Source organism: Varanus komodoensis, unplaced genomic scaffold (assembly GCF_004798865.1).
Source record: "Varanus komodoensis strain SLA01 unplaced genomic scaffold, ASM479886v1 scaffold9, whole genome shotgun sequence".
In the NCBI taxonomy this organism is placed as follows: domain Eukaryota; kingdom Metazoa; phylum Chordata; class Lepidosauria; order Squamata; family Varanidae; genus Varanus; species Varanus komodoensis.
Genome location: NW_025336598.1, coordinates 3,586,777 through 3,601,604, shown reverse-complemented (window position 1 = coordinate 3,601,604; position 14,828 = coordinate 3,586,777). Strand labels below are relative to the sequence as shown.

At 44.6% G+C, this 14,828-nt stretch overlaps 1 protein-coding gene and 1 long non-coding RNA gene across 2 annotated transcripts in view; both read right to left on the bottom strand.

Annotated features, from left to right (window-relative positions):
* Nucleotides 1-14,828, bottom strand: part of TSPAN9 (tetraspanin 9) — a 163,736-nt gene that overhangs the window by 98,505 nt on the left and 50,403 nt on the right. The gene's annotated exons all lie outside the window — the stretch shown is intronic.
* The window catches only part of LOC123016953, a 31,013-nt gene continuing 20,017 nt past the window's right edge, over nt 3,833-14,828 (bottom strand). The window contains exon 3 of the long non-coding RNA XR_006413510.1: nt 3,833-4,034. This is a non-coding gene — a long non-coding RNA (uncharacterized LOC123016953). The remainder of the gene's footprint in view (nt 4,035-14,828) is intronic.

The window sequence follows — 14,828 nt, the reverse complement described above, 5'->3', positions numbered from 1 at the left end:
TCCCCCTCCTGGGCTACCTCAGTGAAGCAGCTTTTACTGCTGCAGCACAGAATTATTCTACCTTTCCTTTCCATACAGAGCTCAATCAGGTTCTCTGTGTGTTATGGTCAGTCTGCCATGACCCATTGAGGCTGACCATACTGACTCCACCTTACCCAGGGCTACAAGGCAGAAAGATCCCTTTTGCATTCATTCATTCATTTAATACTTCCATTTATATGCCACCTACTACCAAAGTCTCAAGGCAGCTTACAATAAACGATAAAAATACATGTAACAATACCAATCAAGAATAAACAATAAATTGAGAATAAAACTTCATTATCAATACTTAAAACCAAACTATAGACATAACAAAGCAAGCATAGAGGAAGAGGGCAGGATCAATTACTAAAAAAGATATTAAAAACATTTTTGCCTGGTGCTGAAACAGTAATAGAGAAAGTGCCAGGTGAACATCCTGGGGGAGACTATTCCAGAGGCAGGGAGCAGCCTCCAAGATGGCCCTTTGTTTGCCATCCCTCTCACATCTTTGAGGGATGGCACTTGCAGAAGGTCCTCCTGGCCTGATCTTGAAGGACGGGCAGGTTCATATGGGAGAAGGTGGTCCTTTAAGTAGTTGGGCCCTAAGCCGTTAAAGGCTTAATATGTCATAACAAGCACCTTGAATTGGGTCTGGGTGGCAACTGGTGACCAGTGCCTCAACACTGGGGTGATGTACACCCCAAAAGGTACACCCATTATCATTGTCACCATTCCATTCTGTACCAGCTGCAATTTCCGGACCATCTTCAAGAGAAACATAGAAACAGAGCGAGTCAGAAGGAGACTCCCAGGCCATCTAGTCTGACCGCCGGCTCCAGCCAGCTGTGCTCATAACATGCCCACCATTTGCATGTCTAGCCTATCTTTGAACACCCTCAATAATAAGTCCTCAAACACCTGCCGTGGAAGCCCATTCCATACCCTTGGGGTCCTAACAGTCAGGAAGTGCTTCCTGGCATCTAAATGGAATCTTGGTTCCCTGAGCTTTGCTCCATTGGAGCACATCCTGCCTTCCTCTGCAGGGGAGAACAGGTCTCTAGCCACCTCCATGTGACATCCCCTCACATACCTGTACGTCACCAACAGATCCCCTCGGAGTCTCCTCCAGGCTGAAGAGACCCAGTTCCCTCAGTCTTGCCTCATACCCCATCCCCTGCAAACCAGCCACCAACCATGTGGCCCTACGCTGCACTGACACTAACCTGGCTATATCCTTCCTGTAATGAAGGACCCAAACACAATACTCCACTTGCAGGCACACCAGAGTCGTACAGAGTAGCTCTACCTCTCGTTTTCCACCAATCCAGGTGAGGCAGTGGCTGTGCTGAACCAGTGCCTGGCTGAGGTAATGGGCTGGATGAGGGCCAATAAACTGAAGCTCAATCCAGACAAGACGGAGGTCCTGTTGGTTGGTGGATCGGGCTTCGGTGAGGGTGAATTGAACCTAGTCCTGAATGGGGCTGCACTCCCTCTTAGGGACAAGGTCTGCAGCTTGGGAGTGCTCCTCAACCCAGAGCTTTCACTGGAAGCTCAGGTGACAGCGGTGGCGAGGAGCGCTTTCTTTCAGCTTCGGCTGATCCATCAGCTGCGCCCCTACCTGGAGTACAACTGCATGGTGACAGTGACACATGCGTTGGTGACTTCCCGACTTGACTTCTGTAACGCGCTCTACGTGGGGCTACCCTTGAAAAGGGTCCGGATACTTCAATTGGTTCAAAATAGAGCTGCCAGGCTGCTGACAGGGATTGGGTGTTATGTTCACATGACTCCAGTCCTCCATCAGCTTCACTGGCTTTCCATTGAAGTCCGGGCCCAATTCAAGGTGTTGGTGATGACCTATAAAGCCCTAAACGGCTTGGGTCCTGGTTACCTGAAGGAGTGCTTACATCCATATATGCCCGGCCGCCCCCTGAGATCAGCGGGAGAGGCCCTTCTCCGGGAACCCTCCGTGAAGGAAATTAGGAGGGTAAGTACTCGGAGGAGGGCTTTCTCTGCGGTGGCGCCCAATTTATGGAATGCGCTCCCCAGAGAGGTCCGCCTGGCGCCGTCATTATTTGTTTTTCGGCACCAGGCGAAGACCTTTTTATTCAAACATCATTTTAACTGTTAATGGTATTTATTTATTTTATTCGTTGGCCAGGGCGACTTATTTTATATTGTTAACTTGTTTTATATTGTTAATTTATAGTATTTTAATTGATTTATTTGTAAGCCGCCCCGAGGCTTTGGCGAATGGGGCGGCATAGAAATTTTCTAAATAAAATAAATAAATAAATAAATAAATACCTCTCTCAATCTAGAAGCCACACTTCTGGCTATGCAACCAAGGGTGGCGTTTGCCCTCTTGACCACCACATCACACTGCTGCCTTATGTTTAGCCTGCAGTCAACCAGGACCCTGAGGTCCCTTTCACAAGTGCTGCTCTCCAGCCACTTGTCCCCTAACCTGTACTTATGACACCCATTCCTATGCCCCAAGTGCAAGACCTTGCACTTATCTACATTGAACACGCTCCTGTTGTCTCCTGCCCACTTCCATAGTCTGTCCAGATCCTTTTGGATCTGGATCACCTGCTCCTCAGTTGTGGCCACTGCTCCAGTTTTAGTGTCTGCCAATTTGATCAGCAGACTGTTCACCCCTTCTTCCATGTCATTTATGAAGAGATTAAACAGGATCGGCCCCAGGACAGAGCCCTGGGGGACCCCGCTTGTCACTGGCCGCCATCCCAATGATTCCCCACTAATGGTTACCCTCTGTTTTCGGTCAGTCAATTATGTCCTAATCCATCGGACAGTGCTTTGGTCTATCCCTAAACTCCTCAGTTTCTCCACCAGGATATCATGGGGCACTTTGTCAAAGGCCTTGCTGAAATCCAGGTATACTACATCCACTGCATCCCCTCCATCCAGCCACCTCAAAACCTTGTCGTAGAATTCCACAGGGTTTGTCTGGCAGGACCTGTTTTTGCGGAAGCCGTGTTGTGTGGCTGTCAGCCTCCCTTCCCTATCTAGCATCACTAGATCTCTCTCTATTATGGGCCTTTCCATTGTCTTTCCTACAATGGACGTAAGGCTAACTGGTCTGTAATTCCCCATGTCCCTTCTACTGCCATTTTCGAAAATTGGGACCACTGACGCCACCCTCAGTGGAACTTCACCCGTTCTCCATGAGACCTCAAAAATAGAGGCCAGCGGGTGTGAGAGAACCCCTGCCAACTCTGTCAACAGTGTAACGCGTCAGGGTCTGGCGCCTTGGTAACGTCCAATGCCCTGAGGAGCCCCTCGACTTCTAGTGGGGGTGACTCTAATCTGTGCCCTTAAGTCCCCAGCCTCATCTAATCTCCTATGCGGATATCCCCTGTCCTGCTTTGAGAAGAACACAGAGGCAAAATAGTCATTTAGCATCTGTGCCTGTTCCCTCACATCAGCCACTGGATCTCCTTCCTCCTTATTTAGTGGTCCCCCCACTTGTCTACCCTTCCTCTTGCTATTTCCATGCTGACAGAAGCCCTTTTTGTTGCTCTTGATATTCTTGGCAAGTCTCAGCTCCTAATCAGCCTTAGCCTTGCGAAGAATCCTTCTGCAACGGGCCTCCTCCTCCCGGTATACCCTTTTGTCCATTTCCCCCAGTACCCATTTCCTACGGAGGTTCCTCTTTCGTCTAATCCCTCTAACCACCTCCTTTCGCATGCATGGCGGCACTCTCCTCCGCCTCCCCACCTTACTGACTAGAGGTATCATCCAGGCTTGCACCTCCAAAACCTCCCTTTTGAGTGCTATCCACCCCTCCTCAACTCACTTGCCTTCCACTAATCTATCCCAGGAGACTTTCCCCAGTCTGGTCTTCAGTTGGCCAAAGTTGGCCCTCTTGAAGTCCCAGCTTTTAGTGCTCGACCTGCAGCACGTCCTATTTCCCTGACCTCAAAGCAAAGGGTGGAGTGATCATTCGCATCCGGCACTCCCCTGATCTGTACATCATCTATCAGATCCTTCAGTCTAGCACAAAAACAGCCTCACCTGGATCAGATGAAAACAAGAGGTAGAGCTGAGTATCATCAGCATATTGCTGACACCTCAGCACAAACTTCCTGATGACCTCTCCTAGCGGTTTCATGTATAAGTTAAAAAGCATGGGGGACAGCACAGAGTCCTGCAGAACTCCATGGTGCGAAGGCCATGGGGCACAGCTGTTGCCCCCGCCCCCCAGCACCACCATCTGGACACGGTCAGCCAAGTAAGAGCAGAACTACCACAATGAAGTACCTCTGAGTCCCATCCCGGCCAACCTGTCCAGAAAGACACCATGGTCAATGGTGTCAAAAGCTGCTGGGAGCTCAAGGAGAATCCACAGCATCGCACTCCCCCTGTCTCTCTCCCTTCAAAGTTTATCTAACAGGGTGACCAAGGCCATCTCCCTCCCAAACTCAGCCCTGAAACCTGATTGAAATGTATCTAGAAAATTAGCTGTAGGTCTCTGCCAGGCCACCCGGATTCTGGCATTACAATGCAAATGCCCTGGCTGAAGTCATCTCAAAGCCAAGTGCCTTCACTTGTAAGCTGTCCAAATGCCTAATCATTGTCAAATCTCCAAACATCCATTATCAAACCATCAGAAAACAAAAACAGGAGTTCTTCTGAAGTTTCCGCCCAAGCAAGGAGACTAGAGGAGATGTATTCCATAGGAAAAGGAAGTTGGAGATCCTTCTCTTTCAGTATGGATGCCATGAACAAAACTTCTAGGAAGTAAGGGGACTTAGAAGCAGGCACCAGGGGATATTGCACCAAGGTTTCTCTGGTTCAAACACCCAGGTGTAGCTTTTCCTCAAACAAATGGGGAAAGACCTGACATAAGCACCAGGAGAACATATTTTTTAGTCTTTTGCCACTGAATTGTTTATTGCTTTGGTGTTCTGAATCTGATCAAACATTTTCCCATTTCTGTACTTGTTCTAAAACTTCACAGAATCATCAAATAATAGAGTTTTAAGGGGCCAGAGGGCTAATGGATCCAAACTCCTGGTCAGTGCAAGACTTCAATTTAAACCATCCCTCTCAGATGGCTGTCCAGTTGCATCTTCAATGCCTCTAATGTGGCAGAGCCCACAAGCTCCCTACACAACTGGTCCCATTGTTGTACTGCTCCCCATTCTCAAAAATCAATTTTACAACACCCTCATGAATGATCAGTTTACAAAAATGATAGTACCATGGGTAAGGAGTTACTTCCTAGCCACAATCAAGCACAACCCAAAGGAGCCAGAATGCAAATTCTGAGGACTGCTGCTGCACTCCTAAAAGAAAAGAAAAAGGAGGTGGATTGGAGGGAGGGTTCTTGGCAGAATTGAGTTAGCAGCACCTCAGACAAACAATGAGGCCCACTGCCTCGATATGACTCCCTTCCCTTTATTTCCTTTTATTATTTAGATACTTCAAATTGTTTACAAGTGTTGATGATTGGCTTCCTTTCCTATGTAATAAATCCTAGTTCTTTTATAAATTGCTCACTGATTTTTCCCCACTGGGTTGGAGATAGAATATGCTAGTTCAGTGTTGCTCTCTCTCATCCTCTTCTGCATGTATAAGCTCAGGCCCCACTGATACTTCCTAAAGAAACCCTGCAAGGAACTCAAAGTGGCTCACACAATCCTGTTCTTCCTATTTTATCCTCACAACCAAACCCTCTAGGTTAGGCTGAGAGTCAGTAATCCAGTGAGCTTCCAGGCTACGTGGGGATTCAGATCTCCTGAGTCCAATACTTTATAACTACTTCACCACACTGGCTTGCTTACCAGTGCAAACTAAAGAGTGCAATTCTACACATATTCAGACTTAAAGAAAGTCTTACAACATTTCCTGTCTAAACATGTATAGGATTACATGTTAAGGAAATCTGTGTATTGCTACTGAATTTTTCTGTGGAAAAGTTCTGACAGGCCTCTAAGAAACTCTCCCTCCTTCTACTAGGCTTCCTAGAACACAGTTTGAAACTCACTTTTCTAACCAATTGAAAAAACACCTTCTAAATGGGATTTTTGCACACTCCTTCCAGTCACACACATATGTTCCATTTATTTCACAGTTCTTCCAAGAGTGATCCCCTTAATATCAGCCCAAGTCTTCAAGAGATTTAATCCGATATAACAATTATTCTAGAATAAATAATGCAGGAGACACTATTTGTCAGAAAAATCATCAGCTATCAAACGCACTAGTCATAAGAAAAATGTGCTCAGGACTTGATTAGGAATGTGGTGGTTTTCATTTTCTTATACTATAGCTATAGTTACAGATACAAATATATGACATTCAAAGAATGACAGCTGTCAAACAAACAAACTGCCCAGCTATATTTTGGGTACACCTCTAAGATAACTGATCCAGTAACTGTATTTATGTTTTAATAGTAAGTTGAGCATAAACATTACCATTTAATTAGGCAAGCTGGACTTGTATGACTCTACCAGCCACTGTGATTGCAGATGAGAGAAAATAAATGCTGACCCACTTATGAGGGTAAACAGATGGAAAATAAGGAAAGTTCCTAATGAAGGATTAACATAGAAGGGAATCCAGAGGTCAGCATTTTAGCTTAACATACTTAAGGAGTTGAATTTTATTTTCTGCCTTCTAGAAATAAAGGAGTAACAAGAGATATTTATGCTGGCCAAAACTTATTGAAACATGGACATTGCAATAATTGGTAATTAATAATTGGTAATTAATAATAATTACACTGGTGTGAAATGGGTTGGTGCTAGGTATTGAAAAAACAAAGGTCCACAAAATAGCAACCATAACATCAACAGAACTACACATTTGTATATGCTAATGTACACATGCTCTCCAATCTCTCTCTCTCTTTCTCGGCATCTTTAAAGGATCCTGTCTCCTAAGGACAACTATATTTGTAAAAAGGAATGTATAAACAGGATCAAAAAGGACATTAGATTTCAGAAATAAAACACAGGCACAAAGATGCAAGGGGGAGTCAGAAGGTGGTGAAACACATGTGAACAACAACAACAAAAAACTAATCCAGGGACATCAGATGCAACAAATATCATCAGGATCCCTGTACCATTCAGCAACTGCCTATGGCAGGAGAGCCTCCTGGAGAGTGCTCTAAATGAAAGATCTGGGCCACCAGCCCTAAAGAGCTGTCCCCCAACACTGCCCTGCTACAAAGTACCTTTCAGAGTAAAAACAGAAAAATGTGGTGAGGGAGGTCAGTCCTTCAGGGAGGTTTGAAATGACAGGCACTTTTTCCAGTGTTGCCGTTAATTGTTAAGTTTGGCATGAATTTGTATTCTCCCAAAACCCATGTGACCAGATGCAATGCTGTACTTAAAAAAAAAAAAGTGTATGCAGATAAGAAATGCCATTTTCAAAGAAATTTCAACTGTCCTAAAAATGTTTCCAACCATTTCAGGCCCATGGGCACATTTAGATTTTTGAGAATGTCAGGGGTATGTGTTACAGAACAGCTGCCATGTGGGATATCACAAAATGTGCTAATACATGAGCATACCATTTCATAGACAAACCAGTGCGGCTAGAAGACACATGTGCACAGTTTTCTTCTATCAGTCATAATAATCTGGGTCATTCTGTCTGTAATGAGAGTAAGCAGGTCAGCCTGAGCTTAGTTTACCCAATGCAGACAAAATCCCAGTGGCTTTGCATTTATTGGAAGCAATGGGGGAGCACTAAATCTAGTGCAGACAAAATCACAGCAATTTCCCCTGTATTGAGAACAATGGTGGGTGGCAGGGCTTAAATGTAAGTGTGTGTGCTTAGATCTACTTTTTGCAAGTTTACCTATATGATAAATAGGATATCTATCATTATTTCATTTCAAGAATCTCAGTAAGAACTTCCACAAATACAGGGTATTTCCTTTTGCAGTCAGCCACCTTCCACATGTAGAAAATTATAACAAAGCTGAAGGATGGAATAAAGGTAACAAAGTGCTATGGTCTCCTGATTCTTTTCCCTGAAGAGAATCCATCCTCATCCCTCCCAAAATCTCCATGTCCAATTCCATGCTTCTTCAAAGAAGTAGGTAGCTGTAGGAGCCTGCAAGGAAGGTACTTGCCCACCACCCAGAATCCAAAATGTATTTTTATTTATTTTAATGTACAGAGACATGTGCAACTAGTCAAGAAAAAATTTAAAGTAATCTGTAAGACCACTCTTGTTGAGAATGGCTCCCAGGTTCTTACTTTGCATTTTCTTGCTCAGCAGGAAGTTCAGATGAATCTGGCTTGTTTTAAGCTAAAGATACTGCTTCTGAAAATATTATATGATTTGGAAAGCCTAGAAATACATTGATAATATTAACAACAGAGTTGTGGCACCTTTTTGAGTTAAATTAAAGAGCTTAGATTCTGATGTTGGATCCTGCCCTGCTTTTTGAAGGACAGATGGGAGATGGAACTCAAGAATACAAACAAACAAACAAACAAACAAACAAAACAAGAGCAGCAAAATAACAAGGTTCTTAGGAGATAGGTAGCTTCCTGGGAAACAAAAATGTTGTGCAACTGTTTTGATTCGTTGAAAACTGAAAAAACAGGAAGCAACTTCCCTATGCTATTTTAAATTAAAATAGTTATTTGTTTATATCCATTGCATTTTATTGTTTTTATACCTTTGGTAAACTGCCCAGAGAGTTTTGGCTACGGGTGGTATAGAAATGTAATAACTAGTAATACTGCTCTAGCATGTCATTGCTGCATTCTATTTGCCTATCTATTTCTGGAAGATATGCTGAGAAAAGCCAGAGATCTATTTGCAAGAGTCCTAGCAGTTCTTTCAAAAATCATGCTGTAAAGTGTGGACCCCAATGTGAGATGAAGCAATCTTATTTATTTATTTAAAACATTTCTATGCCGCCCCCTTCGCAACAAAGCCTCGGGGCGGCTCACAATCTTGTCAACATTAAAAACTGAACATGTATTGAACAAAGGGCTGAACTGTTTCTTAAGCTGTGACCAATCCTATGCACAGTATAAAATGAGCCATCTTAGAAAACACATCAACTACTACCAAAATCGTCATGTATTCTTATGGAACAGGCAGCTCAGTGATGAAATATACAGACTAATTTCCAGCATCCTGCATGGGTAAGCAGGAGTTGGAGAGGGCCAATAGGTTTTCCTGAAGGTCTTTTAGCTCACTGGCAAGTGACACAGGTAAGTAGATGTTTTTCAATTTCCCAGTGGATTTGTGGAAACTTGAATTCCCAGTTCACAGCAAATAAAGTCTTAAATCATGGGTCCTCAAACTATAGCCCATGGGCCGGATTCAGCCCGCCATGCCCATTTAGCTGGCCCGTCTCAGAGATTTTAGACACATCGTGCACGTCCGCCTGCCCCCCCACCCTCCACGCAGGGAGGCAGTGGCTTGCTAGCACAGAGATCATTTTGCACTTGCTCTGAAAAAACATTCTCCAAGTGAGCAAGCCGCTGCCTTGCATTCCCGCTGCTGCATCGCCTCACCTCCGCCCCACCCCACCAGCACCACCTTTCCAGCCCGCGCCCAGCACCGGCACCTTTCAACTGGCCCCCTGGTGAAAATGTTTGAGGACCCCTGTCTTAAATAGTCCAAAATGGTTGGCAGTGGGGCAATCATGATGTTGCTGCAGCACTTGATCCTAAGGGTTTTGAGAAGTATGTAGACACACCAGCCATTATAAAGAAGCTCATTCTGAAGAGAAGGAGAGTTTATGGCTGCAGCACAACTTGTTGTATAGGATACTTATTTTGGTCCTTAGGTCTGCCTCCTGCAACTGAGAGTTGCAGCCAAGGTCTCCAGTTGAAGGATCAAAAGTAGAATTCTCTTTTCCCCCTCCCATGTTACATATGCAGTTTTGCAGAACAAGGTACCTGCCACGGAGGTACCTTGTTCTGCAAAGTCTGTGATGAACTTCCTGGCTCTCTTCTTTTCATCTCACTTTCCTCTCATGCTCAGGAAGTGAGTTGAGCCAAGAGGAAGTCCATAAATGCTTGTGGATCTCCAGTTGTGCAACAACAAACTTCTTCCATGGCATGTGTAGTGGAAACAAAGGCTGTAAGTCATTTACACAGAAGAGGGATGCTACTTACAGAGTGTTTCATAGGGCTCAATTCCTGCAAGTGCCATGAGAATGCTTGGCACACTTGCCAAGAGGTTGAACTTATAGCTGCAAGAAAGCAAGCAGGAATCCAGGGCACCATGTCCATGGAATCCAATGGCTTCACACCTCCAAAACAGATACCTCACTCATCCCTACCCAGGAGTTCCCAGCCTCAGGGATGCAGGTGATGTTAAAGTGGATCCATGAGAATGACACAGACCATTGTACCTGCCTCTCTCACCAATCAATTTCATGGGATGTCCCCAGTTTCTAGTATTGTGTGTGTGAGAGAGAGATGCCTCCCTCTCCACTTTCTCTACACTATGCATGATGTTAAACACCTCTCTCATGACTCCCCTTAATCCCAGCAGCTGTAACTTTTTCTCATATAGGAGTTGCTCCAGCCCCTTCATCATTTTAGCTCTCCTGTACACTTTTTCCAACTCAATAATATCTTTTTTCAGGTGCAGTGAACAGACCTATCCATAATATTTAAGTCCATTCACACCCCAATTTGAACAAGGCAGGTATGATATTGGCAGGTTTCTTTTCAATTCCATTCCTAATTTTGCTTAACTTTGAGCTTCCCTTTTTCACAGCAGTTGCATACTGAGATGATCTTTTCATTGAGCTGTCCAGAACAACCCAAAGATCCCTTTCTTGGTCAGTCACTGCTAGCTAGATCCCATTAGCCCAAGTTCTGGGTTTTTTTATGGGAGGGGGTTTGGCCTAAAATGCACTACTTTACACTTGGTTACATTGAACTGCATTAGCTATGTTTATGCTCATTCTCCCAGCTTGAAGAGATTCCTTAGAAGTTCTCATAATCCCTTTTGGTTTTAACCACCCTAAATAGTTTGATATCTTCAGCAAACTTGGCCACTTCACTATTTATTCCTAATTCCAGATCATTTATCAATAGGTTGAAAAGCATTGAGACCCCATGGTTTACACCCCTCAATTGAGAGAAATTACCATTTACGTAGTCCCACTCTCTGCCTACTGTTCTTCACCCATTAACTGACCCATAAGAGGATCCTTCCTTTTATCCCATGTTTTCTCAGGAGCCTTTGGGGAGGGACTTTGTCAAAACCTTTTGGAAGTCCAAGCAAACAATGTCTACCAGACTGACACTCTCCAGGTGCTTACTGACACTCTCAAAGTACTCCAATACATAAATTAGTGAGACAGGCCTTACCCTTGTGGAACGCATGTTGATTCTTTTTCACCAAGGCTTGTCCCTCCATATGCTTACTGATTCTATCTTAAATAACTCTTCCATCCAATTTACCCAGAATAGACAAATTAAATGGCCTGTAACTCCTTGAAACCTCCCTGGATCATTTTTTTAATAGTGATATGTTGGTCATGCTCTAATTCTCTGGTACAACAGCTGATTTTAGGGACATATTAAATATCAGCAATTTTATATTTGATTTTTTTACAAACTCTAGGATGGATACCATCTGGGTCAGGTGATTTACTGGATTTCAGTTTGTCAATAATTTTGTCTTTTGTCATGACTATCTGCCTTAACTTCTCCAGCTTCCTTCCAGAATACAGAAGTTCAGGAACAAGAATTTCCTCTGCTATAAAGACTGATGAAAGACTGGGAAATGAGCTATGTGGACATAGAGGTGGTAAAAGAGATATCTAAAGGCCACTGTCTCCTGGTGTTCAGGCAGGCCCTGGGAACCAACAAGGTTTGGAAGGGCAAGGAGCAGACTTGGGAAAGAAACATGAGAAGTGTGTGGCCCAAACCCTGACCCCATGACAGTGTCTGGAGAGAAGTACTAGCTAACTAGAGGGCCTGGGTAGGTCTAGGAGGGTAGCCCTTCTCCAGCAAGGTGCACCCATGGGAGTGGAGCCTAGGGATACTGAGAAGTAAGGTTCTCAGAAACATTTTCTAGCTTGGGTTCAAAGAACTGCTTGTCCATGCTCAGAGGCTCTTCCTCTTTTGACTATTAGTTTGCTGGATGTATGTTGTAAATAAAGTGCTTTTTTGCCAAAGAACTGTCTGTTGCTTGAAAGGAAGGAAGAGGGAACCCAGCTCAAAACATATACAGTCACTTTGCTTCTAAGCTGGTGGAGGTTTTCCTCACAGATGGTGTTGAAAATAAAAGATTAGCAATATTAGCAAGTTCAAATTCTAAAAGTATAAAAATATCCATAATTACTGAAATCTTCAGGTACAGCAGTCAAGTAAGAAGAAATCAAGCTGCAAGATAGCAAAGAAGCAAGACAGCCAAGTGAAGAAAAAATCAAGCTTTCACCACCTGTGCTTTTATACATATGTTCTGGTCAGAGGTGGTAGTCCCAATGAGTGACAGGTCAACCATCCTTCAATCAAAAATGGGATATGTGCTTACCAGTCTGAAGCAAACAGAGAAAGGCAGACTCTCAAGAGGAAAGAACTTCTCATGTGCAATGTCTTTGTCACAAGTAGAACTTTTGCCATAGTACTATAATGAAGTACAGCTAAACCCTGGATAAGACTCAGGAAGTGTTGGGCTTCAGTTTCAGCCAGCCAGCAACATCATTCTACCAGATCTAGTGCCTTGTATCTTATTTCCCTGAGTTTGTCTTCTGATTGAACCAATGTGTCACTGAAAGGCAGGCTGCTTACCTGTAACTGTTGTTCTTTGAGTGGACATCTGTGCATTTACACATATGGACTCCAGCAGCAGTGTAAGGCCTAGGTCAGAAAGAAACATCTACAGCATAGCATCACAGGCTGGGTGGGAATCCAAACCCCTTCCAGTGGCCAGTTATTTATTTACTTATACACATACTTATAGGGATGCAGGTGGCACAGTGGTTTAAACTGCTGTGTTGCTGGGCTGGTTGATTAAAAGGTCGCCAGTTCAAATCTGCACAATAGGGTGAGTTCCCGTTGCTCCGTCCCAGCTCCTGTCAACCTTGCAGTTTGAAAGCATGCAAATGCAAGTAGATAAAAAGGTACCACTTTGGTGGGAAGGTAACAGCATTCCATGCACTTTAGTGTTTAGTTGTGCTGGCCACATGACCATGGAAATTGTCTGCAGTCAAATGCTGGCTCCCTCGGCTAGGAAACAGAGATGAGCACCACCCCCTACAGTAAGACATGACTAGACTTAATGTCAAGGGGAAACCTTTATCTTTACCTTTACACATATTTATAGGCCATTTATAACTGCCAGGGCCTTCCTAGACAGCTTACAGTTATTTGGGGAGGGGTGCTGGCCAGTCCATCAGTCACCTTGGAGACTGCACCATCTCCAGGCAGTCAAAGGACAGAGACATAGGTGCAGTGGTGCACCAGCTGACAACAGCCAGTAGGGCAGAGAGTGGGTTGTGTGAATGCACAGATAACCACTCAAAGAACTAATATTTGGTTGGTGGCCAAATCCCATGTGCTTAAGCTGTGGTCCAGGGCTTATGGAGAGAGTCCATGTGGGCATTGAATAGGGCTTCTCCATCATAGGGCATGTCCTTTATGCACACCCAAGTCTCTTGTGGGAGACCCAAAGAGTACAGCCACGCATGAGGGTGAATAGCAACTGCTCCAATCATGGCTTTCCCATCACAGTCTACATGGTGTCTGGCCACCTCAATTTCATGTCTGGTGAGTTTCACTGCCTCTGAGTGGACCAAGTGAGTGGCCTCACAAAGGTCATCTAGGAGGTGTTCAGCCATGGACCCCATCTTTTCCCAGAGGAAGAGTTGATATCTGGCCATGGTGGCCTCATAGTTGGGACACCCCGAGGCCCATTGAGGTGGCAGTGAGTATATGCCTGGCAAGTCTGTCAAGACTTCACCCTTCCCTGTCCACCAGCATGTTCACACTGGGAAGTCCCCTGCATTCACTCCATTAACACCAAGTTGGTTCTAGGGTACTGGTGGAGGAATGACACTACCTTGTCTGACACCCAGTAGGTGGCCACAATCTTCTGTGAGGTGGACAGGACAGCAGCAGGGAACTTCCAAGACTGTTGCATGGTTTGCATCAAAGGTGGCAGAAAAGGGATGGCAATAGCGCTTACATCCATATTTGCCCAGTCGCCCCCTGAGATCGGCGGGAGAGGCCCTTCTCCGGGAGCCCTCCGTGAGAGAAATTAGGAGGGTGGTTACTCGGAGAAGGGCTTTCTCAGCGGTGGCGCCTAAGTTATGGAATGCGCTCCCCAGAGAGGTCCGCCTGGCGCCGTCGTTATTTGTTTTTCGGCGCCAGGCTAAGACCTTTTTATTTAAGCAACATTTTAAATGCTAAATACAATTGAATTTTATCTGGCCAGGGCGGCTTATTTTATAATGTGAGTTTTAATTAAGATTATTTTATATGGATTTTAACTTGTTTTATCTATGTTGTAAGCCGCCCCGAGGCTTCGGCGAATGGGGCGGCATAAAAATGTTTTAATAAATAAAATAAATAAATAAATAGAGGTGGATGCCTCCCTGCCCAGGACATCAAAGACAGGGTCAGCCTCTGGTTCTACTGGCTGAGTTGTGTGGAGCCCCAGGTAGCCTGTCATTTGGAGCACCATGTCTCTGAATCTTCCATTCTCCTCAGATGGGGATGCCAAGTTATGGTCATAGGTCATGGTGTAGGGTGATGGTGGCAAGGGGGCAGGTGACAGTGAGCAAGCAGAATCAGAGGTCTATGACTGACTTGACTTGAAGGACAATGAAT